Raw genomic sequence first — 18,904 nt, forward strand, 5'->3', positions numbered from 1 at the left:
TTTTGGTATTTCTAAAGTGTGTCCAAAAGGAACATAATTTGCTACAACCTTTGCAAGCTTCGTTAGAATGCAAAGATAAGGACCTAAAATAACCAATGTTTTTAGGATTATATTGCCTCATTTTTCACAACTTTGGAGATGTTGGACACTTTCAACCAAATTTGACAGGAGAGCTTTAAAATATAGTGAAGTTCACTGAAGTATTATGAGAACTGTGGTATAAGCAGGGAAGAGAGTTCCTTATAGTTGTTTCTAGAGAAGTTGCCCATGGATATGTTAGGTGTTGCCCAGGCTGATCCTGCTGAGATTTGAGACAAGCTCCAGGGTATTCTCCCAACAAGCACAGTGTAGCACAAGAAACATGTGGAAGTAGAGTAGGAGTAGCTAAGGGTGTGGGTCTGAGCATGAGTGTGGCTTGTCTTTCTAACAGGATTGTTCTATGCTGCTAACAAAGTAATTTCTAAACCAGCTTTTCATAACAGCTCACTAATGTATGCTGCCAGTGATGTGACACAATTAACATTTTGGAACTTGTGAGGATTCTGGACTGTCCCTAAGAGGAATTGCAAGCTGGAGACAAGTATTTTCTCCAGAAAGCAAGGAATATATTTGCTCTGCTGGAAAAAGAGCTGTTCTCTCCTTCTAACTGTTCCACTACTATTTAACAAAGTGGAGATCCCTCTTTTCTCCTCCTGTATGAAGCAATGGACCCAGCTTTCTCACAGTCTGTCTGCACCACCACTTTCTTCCTTAATACATGTAACCCAAACAAAGCTCAGCTATGTGGTTCCCCAAAACCCCTTCCCCTACCTTCATGTTACCTGTTATCATAATCTCATTCATTTGAAATGGTTGGTCTCTATAGTTACACCTTATCTTTATCCCCTCAGGGATCTTATCTGTCCTACACTTGTAGGCCCATTTCCTGTTCTGGTGAGCCCCTGGAGTGCTTTCTGCTTTTCCATGTAACTGTTTACAAGCTGCTTTTGAGGGCCCAGCTGTCACTATAAGACTAAAGACTGAATCCAAAATCAACTAAATATAGCTGTTCCACAGGGAACCACCTTTACTGATAAGACCAACAAATTACAGGAAAAAATAGAGATGCAGAACATAAGTCCTGTACAGCCAAGAGCTGAACAATGGCTAAAACAAAAAAAAGGTTCAATACAGCCAGGGAAAAAAAACCAATGCAGCAAACAAAGTAATGCTGTTCAGGCAGCCTTGCCTTGCCTCCTACCTAGGTAACTGAGATATAGCCTGGACTTTTGCTTGCTGCCCAAAAAGCATGATTATCAGGGGGTCCCTCAAGGAAGAAGGCCACAGTGATGGTGGGTATCTGCTAGAGGTGAGATAGGAAGGATAGCTGCTTCAGGAGTGGGGAGAAACTCAGATGTTTTCCAAAAGATGAGGCCGTTCCTTTCAACTCTGAGTCTCTGTGTACCCTCATGAGGAGGCACCACAGGGTCATGGGATGGAAGGAGGCTTCGAGGGAGGCAAAAAATAGCAATTTCTATATGAAGCTGGTTGTATAGGTAAGAACTATATGAACCCTTGAGAGTACTGCAGTCACAATGATATAGATTGGCAGGGATCTCTGAAGATCATCTTGTCATCAACACTGGAACCAATCAGCCATGTCTTTGTCTACACAACTCCTTAAAATCTCCATGGGGTGAAGATTCTTCAGTCTCTTTGGATAACTTGTTCTAGTGCTGCACAACTACGTTCCTTGTGAACATTCTGTTGATATCCAGTCCTAATCTCCCAATTTACCCTTTGCCATATCGTCTGCTACTACTGAGAGGTTTTTTTTTTCAAGGCAGAAAACCAGCTATTATTTTCCATATGGAAGGCAAAGAATGAACTTGTATGTGTACACTGTGGATCACTAGGGAGTCAGCTAGAGTGAACAACATGCCACATCAAATTCACCACTAATAGTGCCCATAATGTTCACATGCCTAGGAATCCCATCATTTTCTTCCTTTGCCTTAATTCTTGACTTAAAATTGGGATCCTGTGATGAAATAAACCCTACAGCCTCACCTTGTTTAATGGGATTTGATGGGGGACAGGAGGACAGTAAATGAAGAGGCAGCTTTACTTCTACAGCTGCCATTTTAAAGCAATATGGAAATGATAGCCCTACAATAACTTTGGTGAGTTGTAGAAGGTCAACTATCAGAAAATGGACTGTAATAGAGGTGCTATGTAAGGACAACAAGCTACAAGAAGCTCTGAAGCCTACAGTTCAACTTGGGATAGGATAGCTAACATAGCTAACGTATGTTTAACTTTAAAAGTAGGCACTCATTTGCATATTGCTGATATTAGGATAAGATTTAGAAGATAAAAATCTGTACAACCCATTATGTTGTTCTCTCTTTGTTAGCCTGCAGCGCTAGTACGATGCTGGGGTTGGAAGGTATTTATGTTTTGCATTCATCTTAATGAGTGTAGTGTCACTCATCAACATTAGAAAAATAAGATTTTCCACAAAAAAATAATAGGAGAAGGGGAGCTTGCAGACTCCTTTCTTACACAATTTTGCAAGGGACCCAGCTAGCAGAAGAGTTAGCTTATTTACAAGTAGCTGATAGGGTCTTGCAGACCCTTCCTTGACTTTCATTTCATTTCATTCCTCTTCAAAATACTTTCTGGCCTTCTATCTTAAAATCTGAAAATCTTTTTCCTCCTCTTCCTGAATGTCATAGAATCATAGAATTATAGAATCATTAAAGTTGGAAAGGACCTTTAAAACCATCAAGTCCAACTATCACAGAAAAGCAATCTTTAAGAATTTAGGAGAGGTTGACAGGCTACTCTGCTTTCAGTGCTTGCCATGGTCCAATGTTAGCTCCAGTAGGAATGCCCAGCTTTGTCACTTTCTAGTTTGAAGAACTGTAAATAGACCAAATAAGTGCTAGGAACACTAAGGAACCTGGGCACAATCAGCAAGTGTAAATCTACACCTCTGTCAGACACTAAGATGCTGGGACAGGGGTGTCCAAGTGGCATTTATCAAAGAGCTTCTATCAAAGGCTCATAACTTGGCCAAACTTGGATGGATTTTTTTTTTTTTTTTGCTCCTGAAAAAGCATATGATCCCTCTGACATGTGTTCTTCTCATTGTCTCATTTTGGTTTTGTACATATAGTCTGCTGTGTGAGGCATAAAAAAATAATGTTACCATAATTCTTGGTAAATTACTACAATTGGCAGAGCTTTACACACACACTTTAAAAAAAAAAAATCCAAATTCAGCCATGCACTGGGCATGGAATATTTAAGCCCAAATGATAAACAATTATATGCTAGAGAGAAGAGTGATGAGCAAGCATATCAATATGTATTAATGTTATAAGCTTTGCCATTAACCATTTCAGATTATGCTTTATCTGTTGTGTTCACTTACCTGTTATGAGACTAATGGAGTGACAAAGACAAACGAGATTTAGTTCTTGGAGGGTTTAAATTGTAACATCTGAAACGCAGAATGCTATTGACAAGTGACTAGTACCTATTGGAAAACAGTATCAAACACTGCATCTATTTCTCTGTAACTCCACATCAAATATTATTAATCTTGTAAAATAGTAATAATAAGGTTTTCTTTTAAGTGTTAAGCTTGCTCTCAGTTTTAGAGATGAAAGCCAAGATAGGTTCCTTCATTTTGTTTCATCATCATTAATAAAATGGATGTAGGTCAAACTAGATTTTCATTGGCAATTGCATAACTTTATAGAGTTGCTCCTGATTGAAAATAAGCAATTATCTTTCAAGCCTCCTTTTTCTTCTTTTTTTTTTTCCCTTTTTAAATGAAGAACTAGGAAAAAGCAAGTCTTCAGCATATTCGTGGCTGGACCTGTAGAGATGACAAGATAAAAGTAGCAAAAACTCTTGCATTAGTAAAGGAAGCTATTAATCTACCAGGACACAGAATTTATCAAATGAGTGAGCTGAATGTAAAGGTGAAAGAAAGATGGAGTACTAGATACTCTGAAATGTGGTGTTGCTATTGATTGGTGGTGTTGGAAATGCCTGCACCAAATGGTGCAAAGGTAGTGGAGATGATGAGCAGCTAGACATTAGTAAGGTATAATGTCTTTGCGTTTTAGAAGTAATAGCATAGAGGCAAAGCCAGGAACTCAGCTGGAATTAATATTTATTTGGCTATATTTTTCTGTGTAGGTAAGTCAACGTATTTTTTCCTAACAAAATCTCCAAAGGGTATCCTACTGGTCTGCATGACTACACCGTGCATAGTAACAATAAGTCTCTAGGGGGTCAATGCCACCTTGTGCAGATTTCAAGCCTCCAGTTTTTTGTGTTGCTCCGAGAACGTGGCTTCTTATACAGCCTGTCTAATCAAGAGCTTGCAAAAACCCTAACAATTACTGTCTAGGAAGTAAACTTTCTGCAGAAACGGAAACAGGATGTAAACTAGCACAAGTTCTGCAGCACGAAATGTGCTTACGGTAAAGATCCCCTGTGGGACCGTACACAGCTCCACCAGGATGGAGGGAAGCTTGATAGATGGAACACTTAGTCTCCCTTCTCTTTCCAGTCTCTCTGTAGGAGGGCAAAGCTTTGAGTGGTTATATACCATAACAGATGCAGTGGGGAGGGAGGATGTGGAAGAGATGTTTGTTGTAAGAACTGAGTGAAGACACGTTAACTCTAGCAGTATGCTGTCTCCTTCGTTGTATTCAATTATTAACACTACAACTGAGCCACAGATGTTCAGTTTAAAGTTGGTTTAAGGAAATTAGGGGCTGGAATTAAAAAGCTTCCAGTTCACAAGTTTTAGGGAAGTGAATAAAAGGATAGTGGAGAATGAAGACAAAATTGGGCCAGTAGAAAAGAGAGTATAGAAATCTCAGCACACAAGCAACACTCCAGGAATCTCATGCAGAGCAGGAAATTACCTTAAAGCTCTTGGGGCTTTTTCTGCTCCAGTGAAGTAATGGAAATGGCCATGGAAGAAGTATTTGACCTCCTTGACCTACAGGTGGCTTGAACCTTGCTACTACTTCAGCTAGTGGTGACATGAAGCTCAGAGAAGATGTAGTAACATAGTTATGGTTCAGAGAGAAAACAGACTTCTGTAGCAGAAAGATACCTTAATTCTTAAGAGGTGGCAGCTGATGGTCAAATAAATGACAGAGAGCACACTTATAAAGTGCCCTGATGGAGGTAAAAGCAGTGCTCTAGGTTGACATCCAAATGAGTAAACACACCAGTGAAAGAAATATTATCAGCACCCTACTAAAGGAGCAAGCTTTAATCAAGGCCTGAAACAACTACAAAAAATGGAGCAGTCAGAAGTGAAGGGCTGTCATGTGTGAAATCTTGAATTGTTCTCTCATTTTCTACTCTAGTCAATCAGATTCCTTTTCTTCTGGTTTTGCTTGCCCTCTCTCTCCTTCCCAGAAAAATTCCTTAGTGGTCAGAAATGATTAGTTAAGTTGCCTTAGTATCAGTTCTAACATGATCTGATCTTCTTATAATCTTGCAGCTGAGAAGTGATAACACGGTGGAATAGCAAACGTGGGGGGTTTGTAATTGATTTTGGGGGATTTTTTAAAATATTCCGCTCTAGGCGGTGCCCTGATCTGACCACTGATGTGTACAATTTGGTTTTGATTTAGTCTCATTGTAACTGAGTAGAACCAGCTCCTCTCCAGTGATGTGTTTTTACATCACTAGCATCTAGACAAGCCAGCTGAGATCAGTTCACTGTTTTTCTAAATACTGTGCTCTACACAAAGCTAGTCTGTAAAACCTTAGCAATATGAAGATTAAAGATGATCAGCCCTCAAATAACAGTCTGTTGGGGAGTAGGCTGCAAGTTGAAAATCTGAAATAAGAGATGGCAAGTCTTTGTTCACAGACTGGCTGAACTGTGGTTTCAGCACACAATAAAATTACAACCTTTTACAAATAGCTGCCTGCCAAATGAGTCACAGTAGTATCTACATGGATACTCTTTATCTGTCCCCGTATTGAGGTAATGCAGTTTAGTTGGAGTTTGCATGAAAAAAACATACCATGTCTTCGGGAGAAATCTACTTCCATGTAGAAACACTGACAGTATCGAGGAAACTGAACAGACAACAAATTATTTTATTGCCTCTCAAATGAGAGCAGGAAGTCTTAGAGCACTAGGGAAATAAACTGTGGTGGTCTTTTTACTGAAATACAAGACAAATGGGTGCTTGGGCAGCACCCCCAAGCACAGGCTCTGAAGCCTCTAGAGATACACTATAAATTTTAGGAAAAGAGGATGTGTACAGGGAAAACTGAAAGTCATCTTTTAAGTTGAAAACTCTTAAATAGGTGAAGTTCATGTCACTGCTTTTCTCTCTAGTGAACAAGGAACTTAATATGTTACAAATTTGGGTGTTCATGTTACAAATGGAATGTTCAAGGTTCTGGGTAGTGAAAATCTGACCTGCTGGTTGGGGAAGAGATGAGTAGAAACTTGAGTCCGTAGCCTTTGAAGATTTCAGTGTATGTTTATTTTATGCACACAAAAATAATCTTGTTTATTCCACTGGAGTACCTCCCATGTAAAGCTATGCAAGTCTTTGTGTGCCACTAAAATGCCTTCTGCTGATCCTGCAGGGACTGTCTGCCTCCCTTGTAGAGCAAAGCTGCTTGCAAGCCTGTATTACTGAGTTTAATCCTCTTGTGTATGTGCATTGTTATGTGACAGTGTTGCATCCCTGTAAGCATTCCAAAGCATTAACCCATTTCTGAGAACACTTTATTGCTGACCTAATGGTAAGCACACAGAAATGTGGAGAAATAGACTGCTGATCTACAGGTTAAAAAATTTAATAAACGGGAATTTTCACAGTCAAGTGGCAATAAATATTGTGGGTGTTCAGTAACAGCAGATTGATCTTACCCTGGTTTGAAACCTAACTGTAGTGTATTGTAGAAGTTTCATGAGCTATTATCAGCAGTAATTCTTGCTACAGTGGCACTGAAAAAGGTAAATAAACTTTAGTAATTGGGCCCTTACTTGAAATGTAAACATACGCTTTAACAGATTTCTGGAACAGATTACATACATAAATGAACCTGGATCATGTTACTTCTTTAGAGTATAAACTGAGGTTAACAAATGCTTCATGAAGAAAAAGAAATTCCCCAGAATTCCACTGTCAGCAGTTTAAAATGCATTCATTGCTAATCTTGAGACAAGCATGCAACTAACCTCAGTTGGAACTGGGGTTCTTGATTGTGTTGGCATTGTGGTTGTTTTAAACCTAATTTCAGGCCCATCTCTCTGGTGTTGCCATACCATAAAAGGGTAATTATTATACTAAACTTACAAAGCATTCAGCATCATCTAGATGTTGAAGAATTTTAGCAAGTGATGCGTTAGTTTATGACGTCAGAATGAATAAGGTATGAGCTTGGAAATAAATACATTTCAAAATCCCCTCTAGCTTTTCAATTCCAAAGGACTTAAAGGAAGGGAACAATAACAATCACATCTTGTATTGTCTTTTAGTCATGTCTAGTGCCAGTAGCCATTACCATTCCTTCAGCCTTTCTGTCCATATTCCCAGCTGTGCTAATCATTAAATCAAACATACTGGTTCTGTTTAGAACCTCTGTAGTTATAATTCAACTCTTAATAGAAATACTTAATCATACCTTCATTCTTTAAATTCATCTCTCCACTGGAAATGGCTCTGGTAACCAGACGTTGCTTTCCCTTTTTGCTCTTTTCTCTTCTGGTATTTGTTATACATAAATAGGGGGGTTTGTTTGTTTTTTGAGTAGTGATGTTTTATGCATATGGGTTGAAAAGTAAAAGTAATTTTAGATGTCAGGCAGAAAAATTTAATTCAAGGAACTGAATTTTCAAACTTAATTAGTGCTAGATTGTAAGGGTTGTTTGGGGGTTGTGTGAGGTTTTTTGTTGTTGTTCTTGTAATTACTAAAATGCTCCATAATATTTGGTTTGTTTCTCTGTTTCAGATAATGTTTTATTGAGAAAACTTAAGAGATCAAATAGCTTACAGAAGTATAATGCCCAGCTGTGTTTAGAATTGCTTGTTATCTGTACAGCAAAGTGGGAAACTCAAAGGGGCTAGTTTTTAAATTAACTACCTGAGCCATGTGATCTTGCAAGGCTTCCAAAGAATGAAAAGTGTGTTTAATCTGGTAATGACTTGTTTGATCTCTTACTACCAGAGCAACATAATTAGTGTTGATTTCTGGAAAGTTTCTCTCTTAAATCCACCTAACTTTACTCTCAATAACATGGAAAAGTTCTCCCTCAAACTGCTACAGCAAAAAAATTTAAGGCTGAGATTTTTGACTCCTACTGAAGTCTAGTGGAAACAAATGGACTTTCACAAGAGGTGCAGCCCAATGTGTTTTTTCCCAGTTGTTTCAATTAAAGACACATTTGACTTTACTGAGGCTGTAACTGCAATGACAGGAAGCTCTGACCTCTAAAATAGAACTCAACAATCTAGTTATTCTCAGGGTTGCATCTTCCTGACACCTTGATGTTCCTCTTCTCCCCCACTACCCATCTGCTGCAGCCTCTGGAAAAGAGCCAGGAGGACCTATACAGAGAGTTGCACCTCCAGCCTATGGCCCATCCCCATGCAAGTGAAGTTATTAAGCTCTTCTCAAGCTGTAGTGAACTTGACGGGGAGCAATTGTACCATATTTAGGATCAGAATATCTCATACTGTACCATACTTCCACTTAGGCCTGCTGAGGCTTGGGTTTTTTGATTTGGGGAGGGGGTTTTTGCCATACAAGAAACTTGCAGCAAGGGCTCAGCTTGGCAGTCAGGAGGTGAGTCAACATTGGTACTGAAGTGCGTCCTGCACAGAATGGATAAGCACAGACAGTCAATATTTGAACACCTCATTCACATCACTAACTCACTAAAGAGGTGTGGGGCAAAGGTTTCCTTTATGTTCTTTATCCAGCCTCTGGTTTGGAGCTACTGTGTGTTGCTAGTGTCATGGTATTGTGGTTTTGGGAGTTGGTTTTCTTTTTTTTTTTCCCTTAGTGTTGCTGGCTTGCTCTCAGTTTCATTTATGGTCTGTAATTAGCTGTAGATTTTCAGTGGTTTTATATGACCCTTAGTTAGCTTGGACTCTTAGCTCATAATTCAAAGTATTCTATCCTTAGCTTTCCTAATAGTTTCTCCCAAACGAGTTCATAAAAATGTCATTTGATAATTATATGTAACATGTATTGTGTAAAGCTGACAATATAGCCACTCATAGTTTCTGCTAAATTCTTAACTGGAAATAGTTTTATTATTTGTAATTTCGAGGTTGTGGTTTGAAGGTTTTGAGTTCCAGTTTTAGTTTTGTTTGTTTCTCAGTTTTGCTTGGTTTTCAATTTTGTTTGGTTGGTTTTCATTTGAATGATCCTGCTCATCTGTTGTTAAATCCAGGTGATGCTGGTACATGTGACAACCACTGAATGTTATGGAAGCTATTTCTGTGTTCTTACTTTACTTCCTTTCAGTTCAACATCACTAAAAGCTTGTAGTTTTCCCACTTATGATCAAAAGAATGTAAAACCTTTCGAACTCTTTCCTGCTCAGGTTTGAAATATGGTGTGCTGCCATCATAATAGTAGGGGGATTTCAATGGGGAAACTTTTCATTTCCGTTACATATGCCATAGAGACCATCATGAATCTGAAACACAATTTATAGTCAAATAATGATAAAAACCACTCTAAACTCCTGTTCTTTCCCATTTACACTAGCATATAGACCCATTTTAGTTCCTTGTACACCCTTCCTACAGTCAGCTGTTAAAGCATTTGCCATGAAGTCTTTGTTCTGGAGAAGTAGTGCTTAATCTCCAGCATTCTGTAGAAATATTGGTAATTAAGTTTTTCTTATTACGTTTTTCTTCATAGAAATAGTATATTAAGAGATTCCTTAGAGTAGCCCATACCTGTTGGAAATAAGGTGATAGAGCAATCATTTTTTCACATAGCTCTTTGTGAATAGCAATAGCAGTTACAGCCAGACTGCATTGACCAACATTAGGATGTGGTCCTGGACATCGTTGGCTTCTGTTCCACAATAGATCCTTCAGTGGCTCAGAAAACATAGCAAGAAGTGGTGGGAAAAATCATTTTCCTACCTTTTTGATGGCATGAGATAAATTTACATTTCACTCCTTTCCTGTACACAGTTGCAAAACGATGAGGAGAGAGAGAGGGAGGGAGAGGATGAGAATCAACTTCATTATTCACACAGTCCTTCATCAGTAATTTGCCCTGCTGTCACCTCTGTTGATAGGATCATTACAATTTGTAATAAAGTTTAATAACTATTGATGTAGATAGCTAATATAGTACTTCTGCATCTTCAGTTCTGCAGCTTGATCCGCCTCACAGGTGACTTCCCAAGTGGTAAATGGTACCCCGTCTTCAGCAGAGAGCTTGTCTTTAACCCATCATCTGGGGCTACTATTTTGAATGGTAAAGTTTCCTGTATCAAAAGAAATCATGTGCATGTTTGTGTGTGGCTATCACTTGCCTGTTTGCTGTCTTGCAAACACATCTTTATGCTACAATACATTAGCTTGTATGTCTAAACATTTTACAAAAACTCACCGTTAACAGTGGTCATGAGCTGCAGAGTTCTGATCCATAGCTAAGATTAGCATATCTCATAGGTGAAGAGTTACTTAGATTTTGTTTGGGTCCATCTCAAAAAAGCCCATGTTAACAGAAATTTTCCACCTTTCTTCTGCTGCCACTCCCCCAAAGCATTTACAATATTTGCTTACCTTGGGGCTTGGGAGGGAAGCAGTCTTTCCAGCCAAACTGCTGTGTTAGCCTTTAATCAGTTGTTGGGAGGAGCCAAAGTTAAAACTTTTTTCCTAGATTGATGACTTCCTGGCTTTCCTTCATTCTTTGTTTCTTGCTTATGATTCCAAACCTACCCTTTTGGACCCAATGAGCACCAAAGGTACAGGGAACTTTGCAGGCCCATGCAGCAAGGACTGTTTCTTTTCAACTTAGGAGCTAAAGAAAACAGCAAAGACTAATCAGGAGCCCAGCTGTTGGACTAGATTGCATTTATCATAATTTTCCTAGTTTGTAGTGGTGAAAGTAAAACATATAAACTGATCAATAGCTTTAAAAGCCTGATGGATTCTCTGTCTTTGAAACTTTTTCTAAAACTTTCCTTCCCAAAAGTACAGGATAACTTTGGAAACTTCAAGATTGCCAGAGCTTCATCCAGTCTGCAGCAGAGCTAGTACTTGTTCTGTTTCTATCTTCTTTCTATTTTGGACATGCTAGAAGGAGATTGAGAGTCTAAAGAAGCTCCATCTCTGTAGAACTGTCAGCAACAATTTTTGTGCTCTGACAAGGCCTTTCTACTACCTCTGAAACTGCATCTCTGTGACCAGGACACTGATTCAGCTCCAGCTGTCTTAGTAGCACAATAGGCATGACCTTTCCATTGACAGACACTCAGGCTTACCATAAGAAAGGACATACTCCATAACATAAAGATGACAGTCATAAATTTGGGGAAACAGCTTAGAGGGTAATAAAAGGTTACTAAGTGAATGGAAGAAAATGTTTTTTCCACTGGAAGATATTTTCACTCTTACCGGGGAATTACCTATCTCCTCCCAGTCATTAACCAGAATATCCACAACTAAAATCCATTGCATGCACCATCCTCTCTGTCCCCTATATCCAGTCGCAACCAAATGCAATGAGTAGCAGCTACTACTGCCAGTCTTATGGAGCCACATTTGCCCATCTACCCTGCCTTCAGTTTTAGTATTGGCCTCAGGGTCTTTGCATTACGTTCCAGTATATAACATAGACAAGTCATCAAATCATCACACTGCCTCATCTTACAGGGGAGGCTTTTCCTGATTTAGGATCATCGATTGCTTTGTCCTGAATGTTTCTTTCACAAACTGGTCCTTTTTTCCCTGACTCAAAAGTTGTAAATGTTGTCAAGAATACATCTCTGCACAGAAGGACAAGATAAGGTAACATAGAGTGCCACTAAATATAGTAGTATAAAGTTCTTATGAACATATGAAGTTTGCAGGGACCCCCTTTTAATTCAGCTGATTTAAAGAGCATGCAAACAAATATGTAATGTTTAAAATGTGAGTATATATGGGTGTCCATTTTAAGGATGGGAGAGAGCCTAGAAAATTCTTAAACTATACAAGCTTTTTTAACTAGGCTTCACAAACAACTTTCCCTTTGGGCTTGGGCACAGTGTAACCATAATATGATCTCTTGGCATGAAACTGTATCTCTTATGGTTTAATTCTTCTGGGAATGACTAACACTTCACCAGAAACTTTATTTAAGCACAGAAGAATGGATGACCTTCAGACAAATCATTTTTCAGTACCTGAGAACCTGGCTAGGAGCAATACAGGAAGCATGTGGAGCTGAGCATTGTACCATGAACACCATCCCCTCCTTTTATCTTGTACTTCATGCCACCCTTAGGCCCTCTCTGATTGGTGTTACTGCAGCAAAGTAGCTTATTCTTTGTGAGAACAAAGGGCTTCACAACCTGGTTGCAAATCAGATTACTTCTTGCAGCCTTTCAAACTAGTTCACCAGGTGGTTATTTTTTCTTGCCAAAAGGGAGGCTAAGCTCAGCTCTTGGGTTCCTGTTGACTTCCAGACTTACTTGGAACTGGATGCTCTCAGAGTTCTGAGTAAAGCAAAAAGATGCATCCTTGTTCACCAGCTGTTTGTTACCTGCCATTACCCTTTAGCTGCTCATTAGTAAAATAGGTAAATGGCTGTAATGCTTGGGGGGAATACCGAACAGGAAAATGAACATTTCCACATTTTATATGAGCCGTTTCCTTGCTCACAAGAGCCTAAGCTCCAAATACTGTTAGCACAGACTTTTGATGTTCACGTTGCTGCTTTACGAATAGGAGTGAAAGGAGTGAAATAGGCTTTACATTACTGTGGGGAAACGCGTGTCTGGTCTGGAAAGGGTTGCAAATATATTGGCAGTAACACCTACACAATTCAGAAAACCCATTTCCTCCAAACTGTCAATAACCTTTCACACTGGCAGCTTTCTTTGTCAAAAAATTAACTATTACAGAGACAACTACTGACTGTCAATCAGCTCAAACCAAAGAGCTGCTGGATGAGAAGAGGTGAGTATGGCATCCTCCTCTCCATGAGAATCTACCAAGCCCCACATTTCAGTGTGGTGCTGCTGCTGGGCATAAGAACTCTGCTTTGACTCCACTATCTACAATGAATTACTCAGTTACCTTCCTTCAATGCTAATTAGCCAAATTCATATGTAATGCTGCTGAGTGAAGCAGTTCCAGGTACAGGCTCTGTGGAGATGCCTTTGCCCTCAGAAAATAGTCCACATTTTAATCACATTGTGTGAGTAAGTTAAGGCCACAGTGTTCCTTATTTAGGTGATTGATATGGGTCATTGTAAGTCACCTTGCTGAGAGACTGTTCTAGCAGCTTAGGTTCTTACTGAACCTCAGTTCTTCTGCTGGTGGGCATCCACATGAAAAAGCAGGGAATGCTAATTTTGTGATCCTTCAACACCAGGTTACCTGGTTGTGAAACACAGCGGTATTGCAAAAGCTGCACTTGATAATAAGTATATTAACTATCAAATGCATACCCTGTAGCATGATGTTCTTTCCAATAAAACAGGCGGTAACAAAACCAGATTGCACTGGATAGGGAGTGTTTAACAGCCCAAACGGGATTTTGGCAGGATGAACATCACAAACAGTAACACGCCCCCTCTTTTTTTTTTCTTCTGCAAAAGACATTAAATTGTTAATGACCATATATAATCAGAGCTTTGATCTCAATTCCAAGAAAAGACACCTTAAGCCATTAGTTGAAATCTCTAAAGCAGGCACAGGCATAGGTTTAATAATGGCACAGGCTAAGTTTAATGATGCTGCCTGCTGCTAGCTCTCCCATTTTGCTTAGCCTATGCCTACCTACTTAATCTACAAAATCTAAGAGGCTATTTGGTCTTTATTGATCACCAAAGACCCCTAGGGTTTTTAAATGCATTCTACAAAACAGATAACACTCTATTCTCTGAAAAAGGATGTCCTGTGGCAGTCCTAGCCATCACTCCACTTGTTTCCTAAGCAAATCTGAAATGATTACGACAGTTTGCTTTAGTATTAACTTCCTTAATGGATAGCTCTGTTTCAGGGTGTGGAGTTCTTATTCTTTCAGTGACGTGTTATGTGTCAAATCCCAAATGTTCCAAATCTTACCTTCTTGAAAACAAATTAATTCTCTTGCTACTTCATATTGTGTGAGTGTGTGTAGAAACTGGAGATTCTCTGACAATCCTCCAGACAGCTAAGAAATTACCTCCAGGACTGTACTTTTGTGTGGGTTTTCATTAAACAGCTTGTGCAGGACTCCTGTGAGCTGGTAAATGCAACGTGAGTTATAAGGGCAACAGAATGACAGCAAGGAAGAGGAAGATTCAGCAGAAGCAAGTTGAGGCATTGAAATTACTGTGATTACAGCAAAAGTTAAGTATTATGTGTCTTCAAAATTCAGGCCTTAAGTAACAGCTTTGATTTCGCTGTAAAGGATTCCTTGCACAGTTCCTGGTTTTCTTCCTGAGCATTTTGAAATATATTTATATCTCAAGTCTGGTTTGTGTTGTAGTTCAGAAAAAGGGTTGTATTAAGGGACACCTAAAAAAGGATAAAATCAAGCCTCTGCTGATGTTTACTATGTAAGAGGCAACTTGGACATTTCTTTGCTATAATCGACTCTCATTAAATAATGATGTTCTCCCAGATCACTTTGGCCATTTCAGGTGTATCTTGAACAAAAGATGTGTCTATTTTTACTTCCCCTGCACTCACACCTGTTTCTTTCTTATCAGCAACTATCTATTCATTGGTCCTATCTAGTTTTTTTACGTCCATCTGCATTAAATGTGTGTCACTCATTAACTCAGGATTTGTACATAAATTAGAGTCTCCTGCATCTAGGAGTTTTATTATTTCTGGTAATTGCATCACCTAAAAAGAAAATTATTTTTCATTTATAGCAGATACCTGAATTATCTTAATAATCCCTTAACTATTTCTTAGTTTAACCAATCAATTTTTGCAGTTAGATTGTGTTTGAAGTCCTGTGAATTTGACAGAGATTTATACTCAGAATGTTCTCTTTCCAAACTTGAGGGACCTAGAAATCAGAAAACCTATGGTTTGTTTGGATTTTTGGTTTTGTTTTGGTTTTGTTTGTTTGTTTGTTTTCATGAAAGAAATAAAAGGTTTATGACTCTTTTCGAAGAACTTTGAGAATTATTTGGATAGAAAACTCAAGGGTTTACAAGCCTGAGCTCTACCAGCCTTCCTCAGTAATGAGTCCAGCATCTAGAAGGCAGTTCATATTTAAAGATGAATTTCTAGTGAGTTACTTTTTCTTTTCTGTCCTAGAAGTCTACTTGACAGAAAATCTTTGAGCAGTCCTGCTAACTGCTATGTATTCATAATGACTTTTCACTTCTCAGAGTACTAAAATATTCTCTATGAAGGTATGTTCATATTGTTTTTTCACATAATTTAAAAATCTTACCATACATAATATAATTTCTTGTAATAACATAAGATGTTCATGGCAAAATGTTATATTATACAGAGAATGCATGAGTGCAAAAATGAAAGGTAAACTTGATCATCTAAATTAGGTCTTGATCATTGATGCTGATGCGTAATCTCTACCCAGTAGAAATGTAATAAGCCTTCACAAACAGTTGCATGAGATTGGTAGCATTTTATCCAAGTAAGTGAGTAACTATCCCAGTCTAACAAATATTTAGCACTTAAATATGGTTTTGTAATGGAGACAGGTTAATTTGTTTCAGTTACCCATACAAATAATTCTAATCTACCTGATCTATCAGTTGCCCTGGTTTGAACAATGTGCTTATTTAACACAGAAAAACATATGTCTAAACTTAGCTTGCAATGCTGTAGCAACTTATTAAGACAGACAGATATTTGATATCTTAGATATGTACAGCTGATAACTTAAGTTCATCATACTAATTCTATTTAGTTAAATGTGCGGTTTTTCCAGCAGAAACACAAAGAATATTAGTATCATGTCTGAACAAACTACCTGTAATTAGTTCCTGTCTAAACTGACGTAAAAGCAGCAGGAAACAAGTTAACTCTCTTTGTTTTTTGATAGTCGATCTTCTATTGTCTAACGTGAGGGGGGGGGGAAGAAAATCATTTACTACTGCTACAATCTTATTTCTGTAGCGCAGAAATGATTTCACAATTACATAAGCATATCCTCTGCTCACTTTGGTGCCTTTTGTTTGCAAATCATCTCAGGGGAATCCACTAAGCCACTACCGGCACTCAGAGAGGTGGGAATTTTACGTAGTTTTCATGACAAGCTTTTTCCCAAAAGTGCCGTGTTTTATGGTCAGTTCCTGGTAGCAGTGTCATGTAAACATCCTCCATGTGTTTTAAACCTCCTTCTCCGTAAAATGTTGCCCCAGTAATCTTCTGTGGCACTGCTGTGGGTGACAGGCTTAGGGAATGCTTTACACTTATCAGAGTAAATCTCTAGTCTCTTTTCTCTCCTTGTGAAGACAGTGTCCAGTCATCTCCAGGATAGTAAGTATAATGGGATATTTAATTTCTTTCTGTTCTCCTTGCTGAGCAGACAGTATGTTACCAGACAAGAAAATGGTGAAATATAATAAACTTCTACAGAATTCTTAAGAAAGTTGCAGATGCAGAACAAGTATTTGAGTTTGCTCCAATCTCCTTAACTCTAAGGATGGAGGTTTAAAAGCAAGGATGAAATTTGGTTACTTTATTAAACCAGGAGTTACAGCTTGTCCTGTCCCAAGGACTGCTTGTGAAACATTAGGGAGAGAAAAGAGAGAAGTATTTCTTCAGCTTGTGAACAGAAGCAATTAACCTGGAAACATAGGCTCATACTTCCAGATTAAAATTTGTTGTGGGTATAAAATATTCTTCCATTACATTGGTTCACAAGTGGGAAACATGCTATCAGATGTAATAATGATATATCAGACCATTTCTTGTATTAATTCAAAAGTAGTGTAAGTTTTGCAACTTCTTCACATAGGAGGGGGTGGGGTGTTAAAGCTCTAAAAAGAGCTTTATGAGGTGGTAGGAAAGTCTATTGCACACTAAATGCACTCAGCAGCTTGATAAATGGCATGAGGCTGGCTAGCAGTATGTGTCATTTACTTTGTAAATAGGAAGCTTCATCAGTAAAGACCTGCTGGATGATCAGGAAAAAAAGAATAGACATGTATGGAATAAGAGAAGAATGTAGCTGTGTCAGGTGTGTTGAGCAGCAATGAATGACAGAAACGTGCTGTTAGTGTGTTCAGAACCAGTCTTTAATGACACAGCATAAATATTTTCCCATCATTCATGTATAGATGTTAATGGCATATGCTCAGAAACAGCTCAAAAAGGAACAACTAAATTACATCACTTTCCTTTTGAACTGTTCTTTAGAGTTTAGACATTAAACAGATGAATAGTTTATGAAAGTGGTAGAGCAGAATATAACATAGTTGTCCAAAATGGATTCACCAAACAAAAATGATTTTTCTAAATTTGTTACATTTTGATCACGCAAGGAATGTTATATAGTGTGCATAAAAGTGTTTACTTCTTTTAGACTAAGAAATGTGTTATATAATTAAAAATTTAATTTGCCAGTGATGGCTCATCAGTAGCTAAAGAGAAGCAAGAGTTAAAGCTGCCACCTCTAGGGGTGGCAAGATCTTAGAATCACCCAAAAACAATTTTTGGAGGGAAAGACTTGAGGGAGCAGAAGGGAGAGTCTTCCCAAACCCATTTTTACAAAATGGGGCAGGATTTGATTTCAGGTAAGGTCTGATCTTGCATAAACTCCAGATAAACTGAGTTATGCAATTAAATCAGACTGGCAGGTTGCATATGCACATGAAACATCAGGTTGCATGACAAGCTGTGGGAAAAAAGCATCAGCCTCGGTCTTGAATTGCTTGAAAAGAAAAGGTGTTTTACATCACAGCAGGTTAAAACTTTATTTAGAGTTCTGGAGCACTATTAGCATAATCTGTTTACTGCCTAGGCAGGTGATGATTGCTCCTGGATAGGCCTAAAGGAAATGAACACTTTGAAAGTATAAAGGAGTGCTCAGTGGCAAGGAGGGAGGAATTCTGAAGTTATTTGAGACTGAACAAATACTATGAAATCCTTCTTAGCTGGGTGGAGTGAGGAGAAAGCTCTGAATCTTAACCTTAAAATAAGGATTCCCAAAACCAGGCTCTCTGGATCCTTCAGGATACAAGCTGTGCAGAAGGAGCAAATCTCTGAACATCTGCATAACAGCGTATTGGCTGGATAAAGGGGAAATAGAAGAAAGTCTTGTTTTTGCAATAAGTAGATTTTCCCTCTCAATTCTGTCTTCTGTCTGTAAATGGTTTGTATGCAATTCAGTGATCTATTTTGCATGAACAATATTGCTACTTGTTCTTAAATAACCTGGATTTTAATTACTTAAAGACATGTAACTAATATCAAGGTATGCCACCCTTTACAGGCCTGGTAAACTATAAACTGGGGTGCTGGACTATTTTCATAGTGTGCCCTCCCATTTCACTCCAATATCATTCTAAGATATCCAAAGAATAACCATGTGTACCTCCATTAAGGTGAATGGATTAGATTAGGAGTGGCAGTGACAGCCAAAAAGCTCCTTGGCACACATTAAGATAGTGGGGCCTGTGCAAGCAGTAATATTACTGAGCTTTGGCAGCTTCTGCTCTGTGTGTCAGCTGCTATGAGTGGTACATATACCACAAGGT

This window comes from Neopelma chrysocephalum, unplaced genomic scaffold (assembly GCF_003984885.1).
Source record: "Neopelma chrysocephalum unplaced genomic scaffold, ASM398488v2 Primary Assembly neopelma1_44, whole genome shotgun sequence".
NCBI lineage: Eukaryota > Metazoa > Chordata > Aves > Passeriformes > Pipridae > Neopelma > Neopelma chrysocephalum.